At 36.3% G+C, this 27086-nt stretch overlaps 1 protein-coding gene across 3 annotated transcripts in view; it reads right to left on the reverse strand.

The window, feature by feature from the left end:
* Cpsf6 (cleavage and polyadenylation specificity factor subunit 6) overlaps window positions 1-27086 on the reverse strand; it is an 821382-nt gene that overhangs the window by 203374 nt on the left and 590922 nt on the right. The window contains exon 17 of one of the 3 annotated variants that reach the window (XM_090386823.1): window positions 13051-13473. The exons of 1 other annotated variant lie outside the window; for it this stretch is intronic. The gene's annotated coding sequence lies outside the window, so the exon portion shown is untranslated. Of the gene's footprint in view, window positions 1-13050; window positions 13474-27086 lie in introns of those variants that run through there. One more of the 3 variants, XM_090386824.1, reaches the window with a different exon arrangement.

Raw genomic sequence — 27086 nt, forward strand, 5'->3', positions numbered from 1 at the left:
ACAGAGCTTGAAAATGATTGCTTGTTTCATTTATATAATCATTGGCAATATTTTCTACATCCAGTCATCTAGAGAAAATGGTATTCATGATCTTTTTCAGCTTGAGATTGATGTGAAGTAGTTGATGATCACTGCCACAATCAACTGAACCAGGAAATGTCTTTGCTATGATTACATTGGAACATCATCTTTGCTGAATAAGGATGTAATCAATTTGATTCCTTGTTATGATTGAGAGATTTCCATGTGGAGAGTCTTCTTGGGTGTTGCTGAAAGCAGATGTTACATATGACAAGACTGTTTAGACAACAAAATTCAATTACTATTTCTCCCTGTTCATTTCTAGTGCCAAGACCAAATCTTCCACATTCCGGACTTGAAGAAACTGCCTTGCCTACTTTTGCATTGAAATCACGAGTATCAAAACATTTTTTTTTGGGACCAGGTCAAGAGTTGCTTGGAGGTTTTCATAACAACACATCCATATTGTCATCTGTTGCTGTTGGTGCATAGGCAAATAAAATTGTGAGATTTACTGGTTAGCTCTAAAGTCTATCCATCGCCATTCTACTATTAATAGGATTGTATGCAAGAAGAGACCTTGAACATTCCTTATTCAATATAACAGCAAAACTAGGATCTTTTACTTGGTCACTTTCAGAAAAAAACAACCAAAGACCCATTTCTAGCGTTGAAATGACCCTGTCCTGTCCACATGACTTCAGCTGCTCCTAAAATGTAAATTTTTTACGTGCCCATTTCATTGATGACTATTTCCATCTTGCTTTCTTTTAAACTTTACATTCTATGTGGCCATGTTTACCACCTTCTTTCTTAAATTTTATTTTGCAGGGCACATTCGGGATCTGGTTTACAGCAGTCTTGGGAGTTGTTTTTGTTGTGGTCACTGCAGAAAGAGATAATGTGGTGGTATGTCATTGGCTTCCATATGGCCAATTTTAAAAAGGGGCTAGCTGTAATCATGGGAAGAGCAACATATAATCACAGGAAGAGTTTTGCATTAATATTCATATATGAATACTAATGCAAAAAAAATTATTTAGCTCATCAGTTAACTGTTGAATTATCAGTGATGTTATCAAAGCTATCCTGCAGTGGGAAAAATATGGCAAAGTCTCTTTTCTAGTGTTCACATATGCATAAACTTTTTTAATATTACCCTTGGCTCTCGTCGACAATGTCTTATAATTTGTCTCATTCCATGAGCATTCTTATTACATGTAATTTATACCTGTGAGAGTGTTCAATGTCTTATATTCGTTTCACGCAACGTTCTTTCTACAATTGGCTTCATCCATTCTGGTTTAGGTCTTGAACAGTAATTCTTTAAAAGTACAAAAAAGATGACTAGCTTCTAAAAATTATTTATTTAAACATTTCCCATTTAACAGTGGTAATTGTTAGATTCATCAACTGATTCCACTGAACACAACTCAAATAATGCCTAAGTCCATCAAAATTTCCTCTGCAAAAATTAAAACCCTTCCCTTTACTTTGGTGACAGATATCTTTTTTAAATATGTCCTGCATTAATACATAATAACCACTACCTACTAATGGTTCATTTGTGTTGAAATTTTCAATTTTCATTGATTCTCAGTAAATATAAATCGAACTTCATTCCAGTCCGGCCGAACTTTACTAATGTCTATGCAGTCAAGGTACTTCAACACATCTTGACATGACATCCAGAAAAGTCGTTTTCACCTAATGAAACAGAGTGGTTATAGGAGGATATTCTCCATTAATTCTTCTGACTTCATTCCAAACTGTTGTGATGTCTGTGGTTCTGTTTATAGTAGAGGCATATCGGGATCATGCCCCTTTTTTAATCATCTGTTGCACATTATTATTACTCTTATACTATTTCTCCCTCATTGGGGGTTCCACCTTGTGATGGGTATTGCTACCAAGTACACACACAGGGTGGTTGTTGCTATGTCTGGTGTTACTGTTGGTCGAGGAACTCTCTGACTATCCTACAGGTGTTCAGGATTGCAACTTTCTGGAGTTTTCTGGGAGACCTATTGCTGCTAGGCTGTTATATAGGATCTTTGGCACCATACCTGTGGTTGACACGATGATTGGGATGGTCGTTACTTGTTGCATACGCCACATATCTTTGATCTCCTGTCTTAGGTTCGTGTACTTCCTAATTTTTCCCCACGAGTTTTCTGCAGGTTGCCAGTGTTGGGTACCGCTATGTCAATCAGATAAGAAGCCTTTTCCTTCTTTTCCACAAGGGTCATGTCCGGTCTGTTGTGCAGGATTGTCCTATCCGTTATTATGGCGCGGTCCCAGTACAGCTTGTCGGTTGGGGTCTCTAGTACTGCCTGGGTTCATACTTGTAGTATGGTACACTTTTTTGATCAACTGGTATTTCCTTGCTAGCTTCTGATGTATTATCCTGGCTGCCTGGTTGTGTCTATGAGTGTATTCAGTCTGGGTGATCACCTTGCACCCCGCGGTGATGTGTTGGATCATTTCTGAGGCCAGGCGCCATCGTCGACATGTGTCATCGGACACTCCGGGCTCCTTGACGATGTATCTTCTATAGTTTCTGGTGGTGATTACCTGATCTTGGATGGCAAGCATGAATCTTTCAGTCTCGGGGAAGAGCATCCCGCTCGTGAGCCATGCATTGGAAGCAATTTATCTATGTGATCTTGATGGAGATCATTGTAGTGTCTTGGTGATTATCTTCCCTTGATGGAGTGTCTTCTCTGCCCATCTTTCTAGCTTCGTTTGTACCTCCTGGTTGTGGGGGGATACTTTGCTTAGGTTCAGTGGAGTATACCGCTTGTCTATCTTCCTTATGGCCTGGTGGAGTGCTGCTGTGTGTTTCTGGAAGTAATCCTTCAGGTTTACTATTGCTGTCTTCTGTTGCTCAATGAGGTCTATCAGGCCCTTTCCTCCTCCTTCCTGGGCAATTGTCAGTCTCTCCATGGCAGATTTTGGGTGGTGTTTGCAGCCCTTGTTCATCATTGTCCTTCTCATGATATCCTCCAGCTCAGTGTTAGTCCAATCTATGACCCTGAAGGAGTATGGGACTGCATAGGCATTTATGGCTTTAACTATGTTCCCTCTGATCAGCTTTGCTTTCAGCAGACTTTTGAGTCTCTGATGGTATTTTTCGGTGAGGCAGGCCTTAATTTCCTTGTGCTGTAACTGTTGAGCCTGCAACATCCCCAAGTATTTGTAGGCCTTCCCCTCTGCCATGGCTTCGATCTCTTTACCAGTCTGCAGCTGGTAGTTTCTGTTGACTAATTTCCCCTGGTGCAAGATTGCACCAGGGAAAGTCTTGCATTATTATTTATTATTATCCATAATAATAATAATGCAAGCAAGGAAGCCTGAGACTTATGCTGCACCAGCCAAGAAAAAAAAAAATTCTGAATTACCCTGAGAGAGAGAGAGTCATAAGTAGAAGGGAAGGTAATCACCAAGAAAGAAAAGAATGATGATATCCAGCTCAGGACCCCGGGTGTGCCAAGCCCATACTCGCCAGATGTGAGCCCCTTGGTTTTGATGAGCTTTAGCCCCTGCTTTCTTAACATGTATCAGATTCGTTGCACATGACAAGCTTTAGCCCTTGCTTTCTTAACCTGTCACAGATCAGCAGTGGTTGGGTGTTTGTGAAATAAATTCCAGTATTTATACTTCTCTTTTTTGATATTGCTACAGGATTTGTCCCACCATATTTTCAGGTTGGAGTGCATTTTCATAGATGATTTGGGTATGCCAGATTCTGCTGCTGCCATTATTTGCTAAGTGATGTAGTTTACTGCCGAATCAATGATGAGAGACTCAGTGGTCTGAATATCTAAATGAGACAGTTTTTGATATTTCATCCAGTTAGCTTTGTCCAACTTCCAAAATAATTTTACAGGAACTCCCCAATTTAGAACGCAAACGAGTTCTTCCAGCACATGACGAGTCTCTATGGACATCATAGCTGGTGCCATATGGAGCTGATGAGGGAGTTTTCTGGATGTCATCTCAACATGAGTTGAAGTATTTTGACCACATGAACATTTGTAAAGTTGAGCCAGACTGGAATGAAGTTAGATAAAACAAGTTCTTGAAGCGCATGCAGATAAAGGTTGTCTTGCAGTAACTGTCCTGACAGTATTTGATATAACAGAAGTTGAATTCAGTTTATTTCAAGAGAGTCAGAGATTAATATGACTTAGGAATCCATGAGGTCATTTTCTTGGCATGGAGATTGGTCAGAAGAGTCTCCACTATGGACACTACACTTTCGAGAACAGCTGATGAGGGACTGTTTGTTTGTTATTTGGTTTTTAGGAACATTAGCAACTAAGGCCATATTGCTCCAGGATATGCGGTGGTCATTCCCTGACCTTTCCGCATCCTCCGTATTTGGTGGTGATGAGCTCGAACCTGGTCTAATCAAGAAGCGTGTGCTACGCACTGCTGCTCCTTCCCACCTGGCTACGGAGGCACCTACGAGGGACTGTTCTGAATGTCATTTCAAGATGTGTTGAAGTACTTTGACTGTATAGACATTTGTGGAGTTCGGCCAGACTGAAATTAAAGTTAGATTGTAAGGATTTCTTTCAGCATATGCAGACAAAGATTGTCTTGACAGTATATGTAAATCCTTTAACTTGCCAATTTGCATATTCCCCTGCTTCTTCTATGCTCTTCTAAATGATGCAAATGTGCAAAAAAGTTATCTGATTTGGAGCATTAAAAATTTAAAACATTGTTATGTTTTATGTTAAATTTTCCAATTCCCGAAAAGTATTTAAATCATACATTACTTAATGCATTAGAACCGTGATTTTAGCACCGTGATTTGATTTTTCTTGGGAAATATTTAATCTGAAACTTCACTGTATTTCCCCTCCTATCGAATTATAGTTGGGGGAATACACTGGAATACAGTTTATGGCTGAGTAATGGAAAGTAAGTTACTGCTACTATATGTAATTTGCACTCTTAACAATGCAGAGCCATGGATAACTGAGAGCTTTTGTATTAGTTGCCATCATAATTGAATTTGTAAAAATCCCCTTTAACTGGGGTCTGTTGGAAAGTATAAAAAGAAAATACAGTAGACTTGCGATATTGGGGGGGTGACTGGAATATACATTTCCCCCAGAAAATGAAAATCTGCAAAAAAAAAAAAAAAAAGCAAGCAGCAAATGTCACAAAGCAAATTTATTTACATATTTATGTTTATATTACTATCATGTAGCATGGGAAGTTCAAGTGTACTATAGCATGGAAAAATTTGTTATAAAATTTAATACATATATATTATTTTTTAAAAAAGGAAAACACCGAAGTTTGCTGCTTTTCCTTTCAGTTGGCATTCTTGTTTTATGTTTATAGATAAGTTCAAGTTTTTGCTCAACAAAATAGATAACCTACTGTATTTTTTTTATAACTAATTTTCTAAGGCGAACAGTAATGTTCTGACAATGAAGCATGACCAAAAAACAATGTTGTTTTCAAAACGATACTAAAATTGAGTATACAAAATATACAGAATGAGAATCAAATTTAATTACAGAAAAAGCTATGATATTTTAGAAGTAACAGAAGTGTTGGTTGATTGGTTCTAGTTCTCAATAAAGTCAGCATAAAAGCTGATTAAAAGACTTGTACAAAGGGAAAATGAGGTGAGCTATTTACTATTTCATAATGTGCTTTTTCTTCTAATAGTTGACCCAAGACTTCTTGTCATTATACACTACACTAGTCAAACAAGGAAAAAATTCCAGTAACATATATGACACTGGAAAATTTCAGTGGTCCAAACCAACTGTGAATAGATGGTGCAATGATATGAACAATATCCTTGAAAGTGAAGAGACCTGTATTAATTTGAATTAAATATCTTGTATGCAATTAAACAATTTTGCAGTGTTGCAATATTTTAAAATAAAATGCTAAGGTAATTTAATACAGAGATAGCATTTCCTAACACACCCATATTCATTTTATAAAATCCATAAAATGAATATCAACAAACTTCGGCATTAAATATTAATAATAATTCTGTGAAAAATCACTGTTATGATATTTCATTTGAATTTTTTCAGAATGACATTCTTATTTTAATTTCTAATTTTAATATAATATTCAGTTAACTACACTAATTTGTATTTATTTTTTATAAATTAGTCCACTCTTTAGTCTAAGAAAAAACATAAAACAGTTGAAGGCTGAAACCAGTACACAGTTCTTATTCTGGAATACAGAATTTAGTGAAGGAGAAAGGAATACGATTTTAAAAAACAATTAACAATTGAAAACCTTGGACTGTATTACACTGGTTTAACAATAAAAATTCACATTCTAACTAGTTACTGATTAAAAATCATGATGAATATAAGCACCTAATAACTGCTTTCTTTTTAGTTTGGTAATGAATGTTAAAAGGTATAATCACTTTTTATATTTTCAACTAGTAAAAAGGCAACTCAAAGTTTTCACAGAGCATTTTAAAATGATAAAGCATACTTCAATATAAATTCTACGTTTTCATATTTTTGATCAGGATAAACAGTTATTTAATAGCACTAAGACATTCTTTGTTTATATTATGCAAGTTTATGATTCACTTTAATGGTTTATGTATTGGTTTCAATTCTGGACTTGAAATTTTAAAAATGCATTTCATTGTACATTGGCAGTTATTAAAATAAGAAGTACTGAATCCTAAGTAGACTACTTTTAAAGCAATTTGATGTAAGTTATGCTCAAAAGTTATCACTGCAATACCAAAAACAAACATGTTAAATATATACAAGATGGCATGTAAAGTCCATACCTAGAGGAAAATCTCAGGACCCTGTTTTGATACATATGTAGGAGTGGCGAGTGTATATAGGAAAAAGTATGGTGAGTTGTTCATTAAACTATACTGCAGTGTTCCCTGGTAGCATCTCATAGTGCATAGCAGCGTCAACTTGGTAACTATATTATACAGTACTGAAAACACCATGGCAAAATGCTCAATTGGAGAGCATTAATGGTTTAGTAGAAATATATAATTGTTATGGCTGCAAGAGGAGTTTCACAGTTTTTATCCTGCATGAAATTTACTGATACAATATACTGATGCCTCACAGCTTTAACTTCCTTGGCAAAAAAAATAAATAAAATAAATACACTAAAAAACCCAAAATGCAGCTGTGAATGGAAATAAGACCACTCATAACTACTGGTATATAAGCAAACCCAAATCTAGAAGAGTTGTGATGGCTGCTTTGATCATCACTGAAATTGGTGCCTTTGCCCCTGCCATCACAGCAGTCGTTACATGAAATCCAGGGTGCACATTATACCCTAGTGTAGCCACCATGCTGTCTGCTATATGTTGTATGGCCCAAGCCTGCACGTGATTTGATTTGGTAGTTGTTGGCGCATCGGCTTCTGTGGCCATATTGCACCTCCCAAGGTTTTTGCAGTACTTTGATCCAAGCCCGAGGCGGGAATCGAACCCGCGACCTTTGGGTTGCCGGGCAGGTACTTTACCCACTCGGCTAGCCCGGTCGGCCCCAAGCCTGCACTATGACACAACAGTGGCCATTTTGAGTTCTGTCCTATCAGTTATGTATACCTTTTATTTGGCTATTTGGAATAAATGGTATTCTGAGCACAGCTGACAGAAGCAAGCACAACTCCCCAGTGTCTGTTTGTGGGCATCTTTTAAGTGATGACAGGTAAGATTTTGGAAGTCTAAAATGCTGAAGGAGTTTATATTCAGCAACACGTATGAGTCAACTGTGGCAAATTTTGGCAAAGTCTGAGTGATGTGCAGCAGTAAAATCCTCTGCTTCCACTTTTGAACTGGTGGGACTATTAACAATCCCAGATATAAGATCCAAAAAATGATTACAAATGCTGCTACTTGACATAAACAAATATAAGCAGAGTTTTGAGGTGTGGCAACTATACCCAAGCCTCTGTATTGGCTTGGGTATGGTACATAATATCACTACTTTATTTAACAGCAGTTCAAAGTGACCATATTCATGTTTCACATGCAGATCAAAGCTCCTGCTGCTTGCCATCTTATTAAGCTGATAGTAGGCATCATGTCTTTTGTGGCTGTGAGGGGTTTATTATGAGTTAAAGGAGACAGGGATGGTAATAAATCGGTATTTTTCCGGGTGGACTAGTGTAACAACAGACTCCAAAGACTCACTGTTGGGGGGTGGGGTCCATCTTATTTCTGACCTTCCCTAATTATATTGATAAAGGTGTACTGAGAAAGCTGTCAGACTTTTACTGATAACTCAAAGATAAATAGGATGGTAAAGAAACTGCACTATGCTGCATCAGAATGACTCAGATCAGTTATAGGCTGAAAGATGGCAATACTAACTGTACTTAAAGTCTGCACTTGGGAAAAAGAAATCAACAAGTGACTTATAGAGTAGGGAGAAAGGAATTAAAGATGGTTCAGCATGAGAAAGTTTTATGTATATGGTTAGCGGTTATTACAGAAACAGACATGAAGTTTTCCTTGCACCAGCTCAGTGTACTATCAGTGATTTATAGGACCTTTGGCAGCAGTGAGGAAGATGTTATTGTTCCTCTTTATAAAATAATGGTAAGCCCGCATTTGGAACATTCTATTCAGGTCTGTAAGCCTCACGTAAAAAAAAACAGAGAGAGAACTTAACTGAGAGTTGGTCACACAGGATCTGTGAGTTCCTGAACAATTTCAGTTTTGTGCTTTTTTTGCCCATTCAGTCCACACAGCTGAAATTCCCAGTACCACTTAACAAAAGTGTTTTCCTTGATTCTTAATTTAAACTTTCAAAAATCTCTGTTAGTTATCAAAAAAAAAAAAAAAAAAAAAAAGAACAAGATTAAAGAATCGAAGTAAGCCTATACTTGACAATTATATGCACATGCTGAAAAACAAGAATTTAAAACTAGTGGCATCTCTTGAATACAGTGATTGAAACATATGCTCTTTATGTTTTATGGCAGCACATCAAATTGTTATGCTCTCTAACTTCACATCATGAAAGATGTCTGGCAGATGTACAAATGTTGAAGCATATCAGTTTTTTGGTTGGTATTTTGCTACTTGTTAGTCAACACAATAACAGAGATAATAATTAAAACTCCCAAATAAGAAAGGTGATGAAAAATGCCTTTAATAAAAAAAATGGATTTTTCATGGTTGTGTTCATTGAAAATACAGGTCATATCAAAAAGTGAACAATTTTGAATTTGCTACTGTTAGTTAGGAGGAGTAACTGTCCTTTTTAATATACGATTTTTAAAATGCACTGGTTATGTGAGCTTTCCAGATGGATGTCAGACAGCTGTGCCTTTATTGTACTGCATATTCTGGCATATAGGTTATTTTTTGGAAATTCATACTTAATCATATATTCATGGTAATACACATTTTTTACAGTTGTCTTTCACATCTTGCATAGTGCACGTACTGCAGTAAAACAGTGGTCCCCTATGTGGCACCATGGTGCCCACCAAGGCTTTTTTGTATGCCTGCAGGAAGAAGTCAATGAATAACAAAGGCGATAAGTTCAAAAGACACATCAATGCTATTCATGCTAAATCTTCACTTGTAGAACAGTGGATATAATAACCATCCCCCCATACCAGGTGGGAAAGGACTGTGTTTGAATCTCATCAACGATACAAGGGACGTTTTAAGGCTTTTTTCATTCCATGGCTGAACCAGTCTCAGGTGAGGATAGCAAAGTTAACCTCCTGGAAACTTAAGTTTTTCTTACAGCAAAAGACAAATTGATGACAGAACACCACATGCAAATTAAATACATATAGGTAGATGAGGAAATTCTTGGGTGGCCCTAATATAACAGTCTGCTGTTATTCGTGGAAATAGCAGCATCACTAGTCACGATGCTGATATTTTCTCTCACACTTTGTGGTTTATTAGACTTGATGTTCTCTGCACTAATTGGGCTATTTATGCCCAAAATGAGTGGTTGATTCCCATCACTCTTTCTAAAACTTTCAAATGTGTGTATAGGCACAAAAGATATTGGAGATCACTGCAGTAAAATATGAATTAAGACCCACTGTCTACTTTTTCTTTCACTTATTGTTCCATCTTTTCAAAGTTTACATGATCACATTTTATTACACTGTGCAGTACACAGTAAAGAAAACAGTAAGCGTGCGCACACGCACATAGAGCAATATGGCCTTAGTTGCTAATGCTCCTAAAAACCAAATAACACACACAGACAGACAGACGGAGAGCAATATGGCCTTAGTTGCTAATGCTCCTAAAAACAAAATAACAAACAAACAACACACACACACACACACACACATATATATATATATATATAATAATATAATATATAAAAATATACATATATATATATAGTACACCCTTACATTGATCATGGAACCAAAATTGAAGGTATAGGTGATGATGATGCACATCACTGTTATTGATGCTCTGTGTGTATTTTATTACTTGTTGCTTGTTAGTACTGAAATTCAAATGGTTTCTCTAATGCCTCAATATAAAGGTGTTGCTATAATAAATGGACAATCTTGAAAACATCAGAAAAGTAAACCCGAAAAAAAAAAAAAAAATCCTGGTGAATTCCATAAATTATTTTCTTCTGATGGAGAAGAACAAATTCTTGGATTTTAGATGGTGAACAAAGATGTATATTTGTATTATTAATTGTTATTAATAATAATTAATAACAAAATAATGCTCAACATTAGTTGAGCTTTGACCATGTTTTAGTGCAAGGTCAACTTATATGCTGGAATATATGGTAGTTCCTTATATTTCAAAGGTAGAGTTTTAAAACAGTTTTTGAAGGTGAGCAGCTAAAAAAGTCCACCAGTTGAACCTATTGTGATGCTCTAAACCAGTACTTCTCAAACTATATGTGGTGAAGGACCAATTTCTTTTATTTCCAATCCACTGCAGACTAATACTTCTGTAGCATACTGTGATGGTCCTCCTGAGCATGACCAGTATGCAGCTTGTGCACATGAGACTCACCATGCAAGTTTGACAACACCTGAACTGGTCTATACCCTGTATAACATGATTAGTCCTCTGATCACGTGTGTGGATGTGGCGGCAATGTCAATTTACTGCAAAAGTTTCTAAACACTTACTTTCAATTTCTGTACTTATCTTGTCCTGGTAACAAACAGTTTGCTCCAGAATGCATCTATGTCTGCTAGTGAAAAATCCTGCTGCCTCTATTCTGCCAGCTGTGTGGGAATCTGAGAAGTGTAGTGAAGGCCATGCATGAGGACATGTTAAGGAGCTGAGTATACTTCAGTGTGTGTACTGTATATTTAAACACTTCATTTCATACTACACCCTTCACCCTTCAACTTTTATCTTGTCTGCACTGTACAATGTTCTTCTATTTTGTATGCTAACGTGCCACAACTGCTTTCCACATCTCTGATCTTTCAGCAATATATTTCCTGAATTTTTTGGTTTATGTGCATAGTTGATAGTCATATTGAAATTGTTTAGATGTTGTATCGAGGCATTAGTATATCAAAATAGGCATGTGGAATGAAAAACCAGTTTCTGGGATGAGAAATCCCTTCCCCCAAACCACATTTCTACCTAAACCAATGATGCTCTTGAACTTAAGAAGTGACTTGTTCAATCAATAGCATGCATAATTCTATACACGCACTTGACTTCTCAGCCATGGTTGTACCTTTCCATTATATTTATGGAGCTAGTGCTTTTAACTTCCAATAGAAAATCACCAGGGGCTGCAATCTACCTTATTGAACAATTTATGGGCCTTTTTCTCTTAACATCATGGGCAGGAACTTTAGTTACCATTCTTTATATGCACATTATAATGTTTCTTAGTAATATAACTATGTCTTGGTTTTGCACAATGCAAATCTACAAATTTAGAAACAGCTATGATAAAATTCCTAGGCCTAATTTTGACATGGCAGTTCAAATTTGTGAAATTGAATAGTAATAACTGCAGGACTGGGTAGGTCCTTTGGAGTGTAATTTTTTTTTCCTGATAACTTATTATATATATATAAAATACTTGAATAATGTTAATATAGTTTTAAGTATTAATTAATAATAGTTTTATGCTACAAAAGTTTTTTTTCAGCACAGTTCAACAATAAACAATAGTTATGGAATTTCAGTCTGTCACGTAATTTTCTTCTCCAGATTTTGTGAGAGCAAAATCTAAACTTAACAGTAATATATTAAATGTGTACTTAGTATCTGATGTCTGTTTTTACAAAATCATTTTACACATTGATATGGAGAGTGAATTGGTTATATCACATTAGAATGCTAAATTTCACGTAAAAAAAAAAAAAAAAAAGAAAGAAGAAAAGAAGAAAGAGAGAACAATCCAGTACAACAAAAAATTTGTAGATTATTAATTAACACCTGAGCTATTTTCATTACTTTTTTAAAAAAAATTTTATATTATGACAATTCTAGGGTATTTTTAGTTACAATCGCTATATAATGTTCTTAATTTAATTAAACGATCTAGACAAATGATGACTAACTTTTTATGAGACAATGAACAGGATGACTGCAACAGAAAAATAATTTATATGGCTGATACATAAACACAGTTCACTCTAATTTTAATTAAAGTCAACATTGAGAGAGAGAGAGAGAGAGAGAGAGAGAGAGATTAAAAAATATATAAAAAAATTCCAATAAAATTTATTTTACCAATACATAAATTATTTTTTATGCATGTTTAGTTCTTTTTAATTATAAAGTCAGACATGGAGTATATTTTCAAGCAATTTTATGTCATTCATATATTGGAAGGTATATCTTAAGATAAATATATACAATTTTTACAGTATAAGAAGAGCAGTCATTACTTTGTTTTTGAAAATGTTCATAAAAAAATATACAACAACATTTCTGACTGTAACTATTTTAATGATGCTAAGCAACCATCACATTACATTCTAGGATATAGGAACATAAAAGTAAATAACCAGAAGTCACACTAAATATCATTTAAAAAAAGTGTAAGAGAAAAAAAAAAATTGCAGCTGTCCTTAATGCTTCACTTGAGTTCCTACTTCTAAGCTATATTTTGTATTCTTCTGTTTTGTGTAGAACAAATCCTGCATTCTTGCAATGAATCCATGGATAACTTGAGATGATACTTGAAATAACGGTGTCTTCTTTAAATTTCTTTTCCAAAATTTTACTTTGATCCTTCTTAACAGTAAGTTGTTCTGAGGATGACTAACTTCTCAATTTTAATAAACACTATGGTGACACCTAATAGTTATGATGCACTAATGCAGAACAAAATATGCTGGAGATCCAGGTATGTGCAGACACAAGTGACTTACAATACACGATGCCCTTGACAACAGTAAAGGGTGAATAGGGAGTGTTGCAATGGATAACCATGGTCACTCTTTTTTTATATAATGGCAGCTTCACTCCTATGAACATAAAGAAATGCTCAAAGAAAGGGAAATAACAAGAGCAGACATATAAAATTACATTATTGAAGAATGTAAAATATCAATGAGCTTACTATAGTCATGCTTATTATAAGCACACACAATTTGATACGCATTATTCTTTATTGCCTCTTATGTAACATGCAGAAAAGGCAGATTCAAATATGCAACTTTCTAGATGTCTGATTAAATCCCATCTTCCAATACCAGTGCCAAGTATTATAATCTTTTAAGGTAAGGTTAATAATTACCACTGCCTTAATTACAATTACTATATATTATCAATATCATAATTCATTCTTCAAGACAATATAAAGTGAAATGAATGACAAAGGATTAAGAATGTCACTCACAAGCATCTGTACTGTAAACAAGACATTACATTAGTGCACATGTATATGTGTATATATATATATATATATATATTTCAATTGTTTATTATGTTTTTATTTTAAAAATAAAATCTAATCCAAACAAATGTTCTCCAGAGATGATGCACGTCAATTGTGTAACAATCATGGAACTTGGTTGTTAAATATAGTTTCCACCTTATCATATATGTAAATAAGCCTATTATCTTTATTTAAATGTGGTGTATGTTTCATGGTGCACTCCTCCAATATTATTCCAATTAATATGAACTGTCCACAAATATAAATGCATTATCATGATGTATATGATAAAACTAATTAATTATTATTAATATCTTACAGTAAGATGAGGAAAAATATGTATACAAGTACAAAGATCATTCAGGTGCAATTATAAATCTGAATTTCTTCACTGTTCTTCTCCCAAATGTGTTCATAATATGGAAAATATGGAAGAAAAATATGTAAGTACAAAGACCATTCGGGTACAACTGAAAAAAAAAAAAAAAAAAACCCCTTCCCTTTTCACCCATCCATTCATTCCAAAAGTTTGTCGAGTTCTTCTTTGAATTTATTTGAGCTATCACCTTCCACAATGACAGACGGAAGTTCGCTCCAGCAATCAATCCCACCCTTGTTTTCCATACTGGTTTTGAACAAAAGAAAATTATTTTTCGGAAAATTATGAATGGAACTCAGTATGAAGTCCAAATTGTAAATATGATTGTGGGTGTTGGAAGTTTTAAAAATCAAGACAAAAGAATTCAATATTACACTTCCCACATTTTTGAATGAATCACATGCTCCCTGAGCCCACAGCATGCAGACATTTCAGAACAAAAAAATAATAATAAAAAAATAAAAATAAAATGGTACATGTAACTATTCCCCCACAACACCCTCTTTATTTTAGCATTAGCAGAGGCATTTGATGCAAGAAAGCAAGCTTATGCAGCATCAGGCAAAAAAAAAAATAAAATAAAAAAAAAATAAAAATAACCACTTCCACTTCACTCCTCTGTTCGTTCGAAATACCTGTCCAGCTGAGCCTTAAACTTATTGAGGCTATCAACCTCCATGACAAGGGATGGAAGTCTGTTCCACCAACCAACAACCCGCTGGCTAAAGGCAAATTTCCTCAGGTCTATCCTACATTTGTCTTTCCTCAATTTGAATCTATGCCCTCTCAGGTGATTATTCTGAGCAAGAGGAAGAATCCCATCAGCATTGAGCATGCTCAAACCATTCAAGGCTTTATACACCTCTATCAAATCACCTCTCTGGTGCCTGGTCTCCAGACACTGTAATTTGCAAAACTTAAGCCTTTCTTCATAAGAGCACTCCTTTGTTCCATTCACCAATCTTGTTGCCTTTCTCTGTACTCGTTCCAGCATCTCTACATCCTTCTTGAAATGAGGCCTCCAGACCTGTATACAGTACTCTAGGTGTGGCCTGACCATTGCCTTATACAAGGCAATAATCACCTCCTTATCCCTGCAAGAAAAATTCCTATATATCATCGACAATACACCATGAGCTACTCTGGCAGCCCGTCTGCACAGCTCAGAAAACTTCATATCTGCCTGCACAACCACCCCCAGGTCCCTTTCATTCTTTCCACTGTACATTTACATTTTACATTTGTCAATGTTAAACTTCATTTGCCACCTCTCAGCCCATCTGCTCAACCTTTCCAGATCCTGTTGCAGTAGCATAGTGTCAGTAGTGTCCTTGACAACCTTGCCAACCTTCGCATCGTCTGCAAACTTTGACATTAAGCTTGATATACCATCATCAATATCATTTATAAATACAGAAAACAATAATGGACCCAATACTGAACCCCGAGGGACTCCACTAATAACATTAGTCCACAATGAGCAGTGTCCATTGATTACCACTCTCTTTCTTTTCCCCCTCAACCACCCCTTTATCCATAGCAGCAATTTGCCTCCAATGCCACACTGCTCCAATTTGTGCAGCAGTCTTCCATGTGCAACAGTATCAAAAGCCTTTCTGAGATCCAAGTATATAATATCAAAGTTATTCCCTGCATCCAGTTCTTTTGTGACTGCATCATAGTATCCAATCAAATTGGTCAGGCAAGACTTCCCCTTAACAAAACCATGCTGTGTCTGAGCTATAACTGAAGTCTTGTCTAGATGATCCTGCAGTGCTTCTTTAACTAGTGCCTCCATTATTTTTACGGAAACAGAAGTTAAACTAACAGGTCTATAATTACTTGTGTCACCCTTTGATCCTCCTTTGTGAATTGGGATCACATTTGCACATCTCTAGTCAATGGGTACTTCCCCTGAGTCCAAGGAAGCTTTCATTATTATGGCTAAGGGTTTGCTTACTTCCTTTGCTGCCTCCTTTAATATAACTGGATAGATCCCATCCACCCCAGGTGCCTTTCTTGTCTTTCTTGTATTTATCTTCAACGATTTCTCCTCCACTTTACTCTCAGTTATTACAAGATTCTCTAGCTTACTGCCAGAGTTGAATACACCTCTGGCATTCCCCTCGCTGAATAACTCCTCATGTGTGAATGTCGATGCAAAATATTCATTTAGTTTGTTAGCTACCTGAGCAGGATCATCAACAGTTGACCCATCGATATCAAGTGGACCAATCTGATTCATCCCCTTCCTTTTAGAGTTTACATAAGTAAAGAACTCTTTGCTGTTTTTCTTTGCATCCCTTGCCAAAGATTTCTCGTAATCTGACTTCGCCTGCCTAACCTCCTTTGTAACTTGGTTACAGATCAACTTGTATCTATCATAGGCTTCTGTGTCACGTGTTAATTTGTATGTATCCCATGCATTTTTCTTCTCTGCCATATGTCTCATTAGTTCATCTGACATCCACTTAGGCCTAAACCTTGAACAATATTTCTTAGTTGGTATGTAAAGCCTAGTAGCTTCCAAGAGTTCTTTGAATGCTTCCCATTTTGAATTTGCTGTTGGTAACATCATCAGTTGGTCCCACTGTATAGAATTTATATACTGTCTCAGTCCATCGTAGTCGCCTTTACGAAAGCAATAACCCTTCCCTTTACCCCTAATGGTAGTTACCTCTTTGAGTAAATCCCACTTCAGCACACTGTGGTCACTGCCACCTAGTCGTTCATTTACCTGCAGAATCACTACTGATAATCAAATCAAGAGTATTACTCCCTCTAGTTGCCTCCCGAACATGCTGATGTAGAAAACAATCATCCAATAAATCCACAAAAGCCTTGCTAGTGTGTGAGTGACCAGCCCCCAAATTCCAGTCAATATCTGGGGAATTAAAATCCCCCATTATAAGACTCTCTGATTTACTGGTCCACTCTATTTCCCTGTACAATTTTGTAGAGTAAATTTTTAAAAAGGCTCAAATCAGAATTCAATATTACATTTCCCACATTTTTGAATGAATCACATGCTTCCCTGAGCCCATAGCATGCAGCCATTTCGCAACAAAAAAAAAAAAAAATAATAAAATGGTATATGTAATTATTCTCCCCCTTTATTTTGTAGAGTAAATTTTTTAAAAAGGCTCAAATCAAAGAAAACATACATACATACAAAAAGCAAAACTGAGGCAGTAGAGTGAAACAAGCCTCACGTTTTCATGATTTAACCTCTTCCTCTTACATTCATGTAATCAATTCACTAGATCAGCAGAAAGAGTATCACAGTTGATGCAAGATGAATCCACATATTTTCAGTTGCAGTAAAGTAGAATTCCTATATTAATGTAGTGCAATAAGTTGTATCTCTCATGTGCTGCATTTCTGAATGTGTATTATATCTTATTAATAAAATAAGCTTTCAATGATACAATTCGATACACTTTGAACAAAATATTTTTTACCGTTACCTTGGTAGTACATGTGTTTAGTCATTTTATTTTATTTATTATTGATTTTAAAATTAATAGTTAAGTAAAATAAAGCAGAAACAACTACTTCTATATATTATTAAAGTGCAGCAGAATTTATTTAAACAAATAACAGTTCTTTTTAAAATAATTTTCAGCAATATTCATTAGAACAAAATGATTTATGCAGCCCTATGCAGTTTGTTGTAACAGGATTTTATTGTATTTCAATTCTGCCTTTTAAATAATAATAGGATCTTATTCAATGATGTTGCTTGCATTTTTGCAATGCCCTAAAATCATTACAAAAAACTTTTTTTTCTTATTCTACAAATTAAGCCAGAAAGCTAACTTACGTTGGTATAGTTAAGTTTTTCAGTTTAAAATATTATAGAATATAAAAATAATGTTAAATCTAAATATGTGATTTTTTCCCTATACTAGTTAATATAATTCAACAAACTATTTTTTAATAGGTTCTCCAGTCAAACATTTGAATATGTAATCTTTTTTAGGCGTCATCTGTGATAGTAATTTAAATTTTAAGTTGCACTCAATATCATCTTAAAAAAGTATAACTTGTTATTCTAGTTTATTAAATTAAGTTAGTGCATCATCAAGTAATAATTAAATATTTTAATTCCTAATGTTTTTTTCTCTAATTAATACATAAGGTAATACAATTTTACATTCATTCTATATTTCCTCCTGGATGTTAAATGTCCAGCTGGCTCATGGTATATTTGACATATCAAACACAGTAAAACTTACAACTGAAATATCTATTAGAATCACACAAGTGTGGATTTAATAATCCAGACCCAGTTCCCTGATATAGAATACAATCCTTTAATGTTATTAGAATGCTTATTTGCATTCCAATAACATTACATAACATTATCTGGGAATTTTTCAACTGCTGCTCAGCATAATGAAATTCTCAGTTATGTAGATCAGTGGTTTTCAACCGGGGTGCCACGGCACTTTACGGTACCGCAACAACATTCCAGGGGAGCCACGTAATTTGGGTTTAAGTTACTTAAACTTTTTTTTTTTTTTTAAATTTATGTTTTTTTTTCATTATAAAAAAGGTGTATGGTATCCATTGTACAGTATATTTTTAATTTTGTGGTGATCTATAATTGATTTTATTTAGCACCTCTATATAAAGAATAAAATTATTATATAAGTATATATAATTTGTATTATGAATTGTAATTATATTATTATAATAACTGTCATATAACATATTTTTTTAAATATTATAAATATTTATTTGTTTAATAGCTTACTTCCCCATCACATGGTTACGGTTCACTTTGAAAACTTCACACTCTTTCTTCCCCATCTGGTGTTGCTTCAACTGACATAAATACACCATACAGTGAACTTTCTATTTTCTTATTTTCCCTTCTTTTGAATTTCATTAATTTTTTTTTTTTTTTTTTTACAGGATTCTATCGGCATTATTTTAGCTTTACTTTTTTTATTTTTATTATTTTTTATATTAAGAATGTCAGTCACAAGGATTCAAAGCTCTCGGGTATGTATTTCCTATCACAGTTTGCTGTAATATACGTAAACCACCGTTTATTTAAAATTAAGTACTTATATAAAAATAAGTACATTTACTCTATAAGAATACTCTTATAATTCCAAATTATCCACCAAGTAATTAACCCAGCAAAACTGGTATAGAGATTACAGAAACGGGTATGTATAATACACTCCTCTAGTATGGCTATATGTCTGCTCAAAGCCCTGAGGAGTAGCAGAGTTATGGCTATGAGGAAGAAAGTTAATTTTCATTTATTTTCACTAACTTTTGCCAATTTCTCCAGCTTTCTTTAAAATTTCATTAATTTTGTTGTTTTTATGTATCTTATATTTTCTATGTAAAGCTATCCATACCAGGGCTACGTTTAAATATAACTAGCGGTTGGTTGGGTCACTACAAACCTGATGCTCCCAAGTAGTACAACAAATTAAAAACATAAATGTATAAATAAGTTAAGTACGTATACAAACCATGCACGTGTAATGTCTAATTGTCCACAGACAATAGCATTAATGCTGAAGCCAATATTTACAATATTTACACCATTTAATATTTAAACCTAAATGTGTTTTAACACAATTCCAATATATAATATAAAAGAACTATGTTTTTTATTTTTAACAATATAGTCTAAGATATGTGTGTATCTTAGCACAAGGCCCCTAATAGTCATTTATAGTGGTGACTAGTATGTATATATATTTAATATAGTCTAAGTTAAGTTGTTAGTAATGGAGGCTAAAGTTGTAGAATAGAGAATTTACTTTGAGGTATAGTTATTGCAGGATATGGTGCAGACCATGAACGACCTATGCGACGCAACAATCTGGGAAACATAAACAATTCCAATATATATATATATATATATATAGAGAGAGAGAGAGAGAGAGAGAGAGAAAATTGGACCTAACAGGCAAGAAATTGAGTAGGGGTGACACAAAATAAAATAAATTATTTAAGTGTACCATTATTAAAAAAACAGAAAAAGAAAAAAAAAAAAAAAAAAAAATTGGAAACCACTGATGTAGACGGTATTTAGAGCTGTATGTTAATTTATTTGTTAAAACTAATACTATTTGTTATATTATTATATATATGGAGTAACAGTTATTTATAACTAATGTCACTCCATATAACAAGAGCAAAGAAATTTCAAGACCTCTTGCTCTTGAAATCAATTTAAATATAATCAAGATTGCATACAGTGCTTGTGTCAGTTCTCAAAGACATTTCGTTTTAATATTCCCTGTATGAACTGAAATTCTGAAAATTTGTGAAAATGCTGCCATTTTGATTTAAAATTGCAGGTTTACAGAATGGATAACAACATCCTTATGGGAATTGAACGTTAGGTTGGTTGGTTGTTGGGTTTTATTGCCGCATTAGCAACTAAGGCTATAATGCACCAAAACCAGGTGATATATAAAAATTTAAACTTTCACTGACCTAATTACTTAGGTCACCATGTCAAGATATAAAATAACAAAGGTATAAAATGTAGAAAAAATAAATCAATAAAGAAATAACAATAACATGTCAATTTTAAATACAAGTAAAAACCTTTACTGATTTAAAATAGCTAAAAACAGCAGACACATTGTTTGTCGGATAAAATCTGACTGAGTGTATACGGCTCAGTCAGATGATTAAAAGTGATAAAATGGTTATTGTCAATTAAAATGTGTCTGATTGATAAAATTGTGTCGCAGGACTCACACATAGGAGGATCATCAGGCCTCAGCAAAAACGAATGTGTCAAATGACTATATCCTATGTGGGTCCGGGCAAGAACAACTTCCTCCTTATGATTCCTGCGCAGACTAGACTGCCACGGTTCAATTACAGGCTTTATACGATATAATTTATTCGTAGTCTGTCTATCCGTGAGGCAACAAGAGGGAGCAATACTCTTGATCTGATTATCAGTAGTGATTCTTCATGCATTAAGAATCTGCAGATAAATGAACCACTAGGTGGCAGTGATCACAGTGTGTTGAAGTGGGATTTACTCAAGGAGGTAACTACCATCAGAGGTAAAGGGAAGGGTTTTTGTTTTCGTAAAGGCGACTATGATGGTCTGAGACAGTATTTAAATTCTATACAGTGGGACCAACTGATGATGTTACCAACAGCAAACTCAAAATGGGAAGCATTCAAGGAACTAATCTTGGAGGCTACCAGGCTTTACATACCAACTAAGAAATATTGTTCAAGGTTTAGGCCTAAATGGTTGTCAGATGAACTAATGAGACATGTGGCAGAGAAGAAAAATGCATGCGATACATACAAATTAATGGGTGACATGGAAGCCTATGATAGATATAAGTTGGTCTGTAACCAAGTCACAAAGGAGATTAGGCAGGCAAAGGCAGACTACGAAAAATCCTTGGCAAAGGATGCAAAGAAAAACAGAAAAGAGTTCTTTACATATTTAAACTCAAGAAGGAAAGGGATGAATCAGATTGGTCCACTGGATATTGATGGTTCAACAGTTGAGGATCCTGCTCAGGTGGCTAACAATCTAAACGAGTATTTTGCATCTACATTCACGCATGAGGAGTTATTCAGGAAGGAGAATGATGTAGGTAAAGTAAACATTGGCAGTGAGCTGGATGATTTTGTAACAACTGAGAGGAAAGTGGAGGAGAGATTGTTGAGGATAAACATAAAAAAGGCACCTGGGGTGGATGGGATCTATCCAGTTATATTAAAGGAGGCAACAAAGGAAGTAAGCAAACCCCTAGCCATAATTATGAGAGCTTCTTTGGACTCAGGGGAGGTACCCATAGACTGGAGAAGTGCAAATGTAACCCCAATTCACAAAGGAGGAGGATCAAAGGCTGACACAAGTAATTATAGACCTGTTAGTTTAACTTCTGTTCCAGGTAAATTAATGGAGGCACTGGTTAAAGATGCACTGCAGGATCATCTAGACATTCAGTTATAGCTCAGACGCAGCATGGGTTTGTTAAGGGCAGGTCTTGCCTGACCAATTTGATTGGATACTATGATGTAGTCACAAAAGAACTGGATGCAGGGAATAACTTTGATATTATATATTTGGATCTTAGAAAGGCTTTTGATACTGTTACACATGGAAGACTGCTGCACAAATTGGAGACAAATTGTTGGAGACATTGGAGACAAATTGTTGCTATGGATAAGGGGATGGTTGAGTAATCAATGGACACTGCTCAACATGGACTAATGTTATTAGTGGAGTTCCTTTGGGTTCAGTGTTGGGTCGTTGCTGTTTTCGGTGTTTATGAATGATATTGATGATGGGATATCAAGTTTAATGTCCAAGTTTGCAGATGATACAAAGGTTGGCAGGGTTGTTAAGGACACTACTGACGCTATGCTGCTGCAACAGGATCTGGAAAGGTTGAACAGATGGGCTGAGAGATGGCAAATGAAGTTTAACATTGACAAATGTAAAGTACTACATATGGGAAACAGTAACCCCAGAGCAACGTATCAACTCTGTGGTACTACACTGACAGTGGTGGAGAATGAAAAGGACCTGGGGGTAATTGTGCAGGCAGATATGAAGTTCTCTGAGCAGTGCAGACGAGCTGCAAGAGTAGCTCATGGTGTCTTGTCAATGATATACAGGAATTTTTCTAGCGGGGATAAGGAGGTGATTATTCCCTTGTATAAGGCAATGGTTAGGCCACATCTTGAGTACTGTATACAGGTCTGGAGGCCTCATTTCAAGAAGGATGTAGAGCTGCTGGAAAGGGTACAGAGAAGGGCAACAAGATTAGTGAATGGAACAAAGGGTTGCTCTTACAAAGAAAGGCTTAAGTTTTGCAAATTACAGTCTGGAGACTAGGCACCGGCAAGGTGATCTGATAGATTGTATAAGGCTTTGAATGGTTTGAGCATGCTCAATGCCAATGGGATTCTTCATCTTGCTCAGAATAATCACCTCAGAGGGCATAAATTCAAATTGAGGAAGGACGGATGTCGGATAGATGTGCGGAAATTTGCCTTTGGCCAGCGGGTGGTTGGTTGGTGGAACCGACTTCCATCACTTGTTGTTGAAGTTGATAGCCTAAACAAATTTAAAGCTCAACTGGACAGGTATTTCGAACGAACGGAGGGGTGAAATGGGAGTGTTGTGTGTGTGTGTTTTTTTTTTTTTTTTTTGGCTGATGCTGAATAAGCTTGCTTTCTTGCATCATATGCCTCTACTAATGATAATGCTAATGCTAATGCTATTCCACGAATCCTGCCATTCGGAGTGTATCTTCTGGTGTATTATTTGCCTGTAGTCTGTATAGGGGACTGACAGGCAGCGATTATTAGATTATTATTGGAATTTGCTGATTTGGCTGCGGTTTCAGCCAAATCATTTCCCTAATCCCAATGTGGCTGGGAATCCAGCAGAAGCGGATATCATATTCAAGTTCATGGAGAAAGTGAAACTTCTGCTGAATGCAAGACACAACTGGATGAGAATTATATATCTCACAGTTATTAAAGCCTGTAACACGCTGAGAGAATCAGAATATAAAATGAACCGTTGGTATTGGCATTTACTAATGTGATCCAAGGCTAACTCTATAGAATGCAGCTCTGCAGTAAATATGCTGCATTCAGAGAGAATCTGCTCCGAGGTAGTGGTGTCTGTAAAGACAGCAGCAGATCCCACATATGATTCCGACTGCGAGCCGTCTGTGTAAACTGGTGCGAAGTCAGAATGTTCAGATCGGTGTGCTGAATAAAGCTGCAGGTAGACAGATGATGGAGTGCCCAACTTTCCCCAATTTCTAAGGGACAAGTCACATGCTGGAACATGGGCATACCAGGGTGGAAGGGGTTGCTTTGGTGTTTGGGCAATCTTGTCTACCTTGATCTTAAGTTCTTTGAGTAGCTCTTGGAGACGAATACCAAAAGGACGATTGGCAGTCTTACGGGTGTTGTACAAATTTTCCCATCGTGGCTCAAAAACAAATGGCCACGTAGGATGGTCTGGCAGGGATTTCAGTTTTAAAGCGTACTTTAGAGACAACTGCTTACGTCGAAGCGATAACGGTGGTTTGTTTGCTTCGACGTATAAGCTCTGGACAGGAGATGTTCGATATGCTATAATAGTGATACGCAGAGCCTGATGATGGACAGGATCCAGCCATCGAAGTACACTGTCTCTGGCCGAATTGTATACCAGAGATCCGTAATCTAGTCTCAATCGTACAAATGCACAGTAGATGCATAGTAGGGTGCATCGATCCACACCCCAAGATGTAGAGGAAAGAGAGCGCAGAATATTCAGGCCTCTTGTGCACTTTGTGCGGAGTTGACGGATGTGATCCAGAAAGGCCAGCTTTTTATCAAATACAAGTCCCAAGAATTTTGTGTCCGTTGCTACTGGAATAGCATTTTGTCCGAGCCTTAATTCAGGTTCAGGATGGAGATTATGCTTATAACAAAAGTGTAGGCAAACGGTCTTCTGCAGCGAGAACCTGAATCCATTAGACAGTGCCCATGAATTTAGGCGAACAATGGCTTTTTGCAGTTGTATTTCAATAACAGTCATGTTGCACAACTGACAAAATATGCTAAAGTCATCAACATAGAGGGCACTGTTTACAGTTGGAGGAAGTTGTTCTGTGATGGAATTTACTTTGATTTTGATGGCAAAAAGCGTGACACTTAAAACTGATCCTTGTGGTACTCCCTCCTCTTGACTAAAGGAACGAGAGAGTGAGGATCCCATACGAACTTGGAAAGATCGATTGGCTAAAAAGTTTTTAATAAAAATGGGGAGATGCCCTCTAAGACCAAGGCTATGCAAATCTTTTAAGATGCCAAATCTCCAAGTTGTGTCATATGCTTTCTCCATGTCAAAGAACACAGGCACCAAATGTTCACGTTTTAGGAAAGCATCCTGGATGGATGTTTCCAGTCTAATAAGATGGTCCAGAGTGGACCGGTTCCTTCAGAAGCCACACTGGAGGTTGGAGAGAAGGTCATTTGATTCTAAATACCATATTAAACGAAAATTAACCATTCTCTCTCTCTCCAGGATTTTGCACAGACAGCTAGTCAGAGCAATAGGGCGATAATTAGTAGTGACTTCTGGATTTTTCCTGGCTTAGCAAAGGCAAGAATGATTGCTTTGCGGCAGGAATCCGGAAACTGCCCTTCAATAAAGATTCTGTTATATAGAAGGAGCAGATGATCCATAGATTTTGGTGAAAGATGCTTACATAATGGATGCATCTGGTCCAACAGCACTTTCTTTGGAAAGAATGAGAGCTCTTTTCAGTTCCTGTATAGTGAATGACCCGTTGTAGGGATAAACGCTCTTAGACTTAAAATTAAGTGCCTGTTTTTTGATTTTATGTTTCAGGACCAGGAACTCTGGGGAATACGAAGATGTTGCAGAGATGTTAGAAAATGTTTCCCCAAGAGAATTGTCTATTGCAGTTGGATCTGCAATAGTGCATCCATTATAATCTAGGACTGAAGAAGTGTGGGATGTATATTTTCCCTTCATTTTCCAGATTTTATCCCAGACCAACTTAGTACTACTGGACTGAGTAATTAATGAAGTAAAACGGAGCCACGATTCCTTTTGACTCTGACGGGGGATGTAGCGTGCTTTGGCTCGTGCGTGTTTAAAGGCTATAAGGTTGGTCGTGGTAGGATATCGGCGGAATATTCCCCACGCTTTGTTTTGAGCCCTTTTTGCTGTTGTGCATTGTGAATTCCACCATGGTTTGGGAAATGGTGGAAACCAGGCAGATGTTTTTTGGATGGCATTCACAGCTGCTTGGACGACATTTTCTGTGATGTACATTACTGCATCATTGATAGGCTCCTGACTGACGGTACTGAGGTTGAAACCTGATCAGTCTTCCACCATGGTAAGCTGAAAGGAAGACACGGTTTCCCACTGTGTAATGAGGTTATCACAGGGAAGTGATCACTTCCGTATGAGTTCTCTTCCACTTCCCAAGTGAGTGAAGGGAGTAGAGAAGGGGAGCAGATAGAGAGATCAATGGCAGAAAACATACAGGTAGACATGTGGAAGATGCCTACCTGTACCAAGCAGCTGTGGATGGCATTCACAGCTGCTTGGACGATATTTTCTGTGATGTACATTACTGCATCATTGATAGGCTCCTGACTGACGGTACTGAGGTTGAAACCTGATCAGTCTTCCACCGTGGTAACCTGAAAGGAAGACACGGTCTCCCACTGTGTAATGAGGTTATCACAGGGAAGTGATCACTTCCGTATGAGTTCTCTTCCACTTCCCAAGTGAGTGAAGGGAGTAGAGAAGGGGAGCAGATAGAGGGATCAATGGCAGAAAACGTACAGGTAGGCATGTGGAAGAAGGTTTGTTCCAATATTTAGAAGGGAAAGGTCATTGTCATTTAGCATGTGCTCTATGACTCGTCCCCTTCTATTGATGTTATGTCTGTTAAAATCCCCGAGAAGTAAGAAAGGGGGAGGCAACTGCATTACAAGATCATCAAGGTCTTCCTGGGAGATGTCAGTCCCAGGCGGCAAATAAATAGAGCAGACGGTTAATAAAAATTCCACTGTAAGGCGAATTGCAACAGCCTCTATGCTGGTTGTAAGTAGCAAGTACTGAACTGGGGTCTGGTTGCCCACAAGGATAGCCACTCCTCCATGAGCAGGACCATCCACAATTCTATCCTTACAAAAAATTTTGATGTTATGCATGGTGGGATCATCATTTGCCTTTAGATATGTCTCCTGCAAGCAAAAGCAAACCTGCTCTTGCTTTTGCAGGAGGGCCTTGATGTCATCAGTATTTC

The sequence above is a fragment of the Mastigoproctus giganteus genome, chromosome 12, assembly GCF_048544385.1.
Source record: "Mastigoproctus giganteus isolate SK-2022 chromosome 12, ASM4854438v1, whole genome shotgun sequence".
Classification (NCBI taxonomy): Eukaryota; Metazoa; Arthropoda; class Arachnida; order Uropygi; family Thelyphonidae; genus Mastigoproctus; species Mastigoproctus giganteus.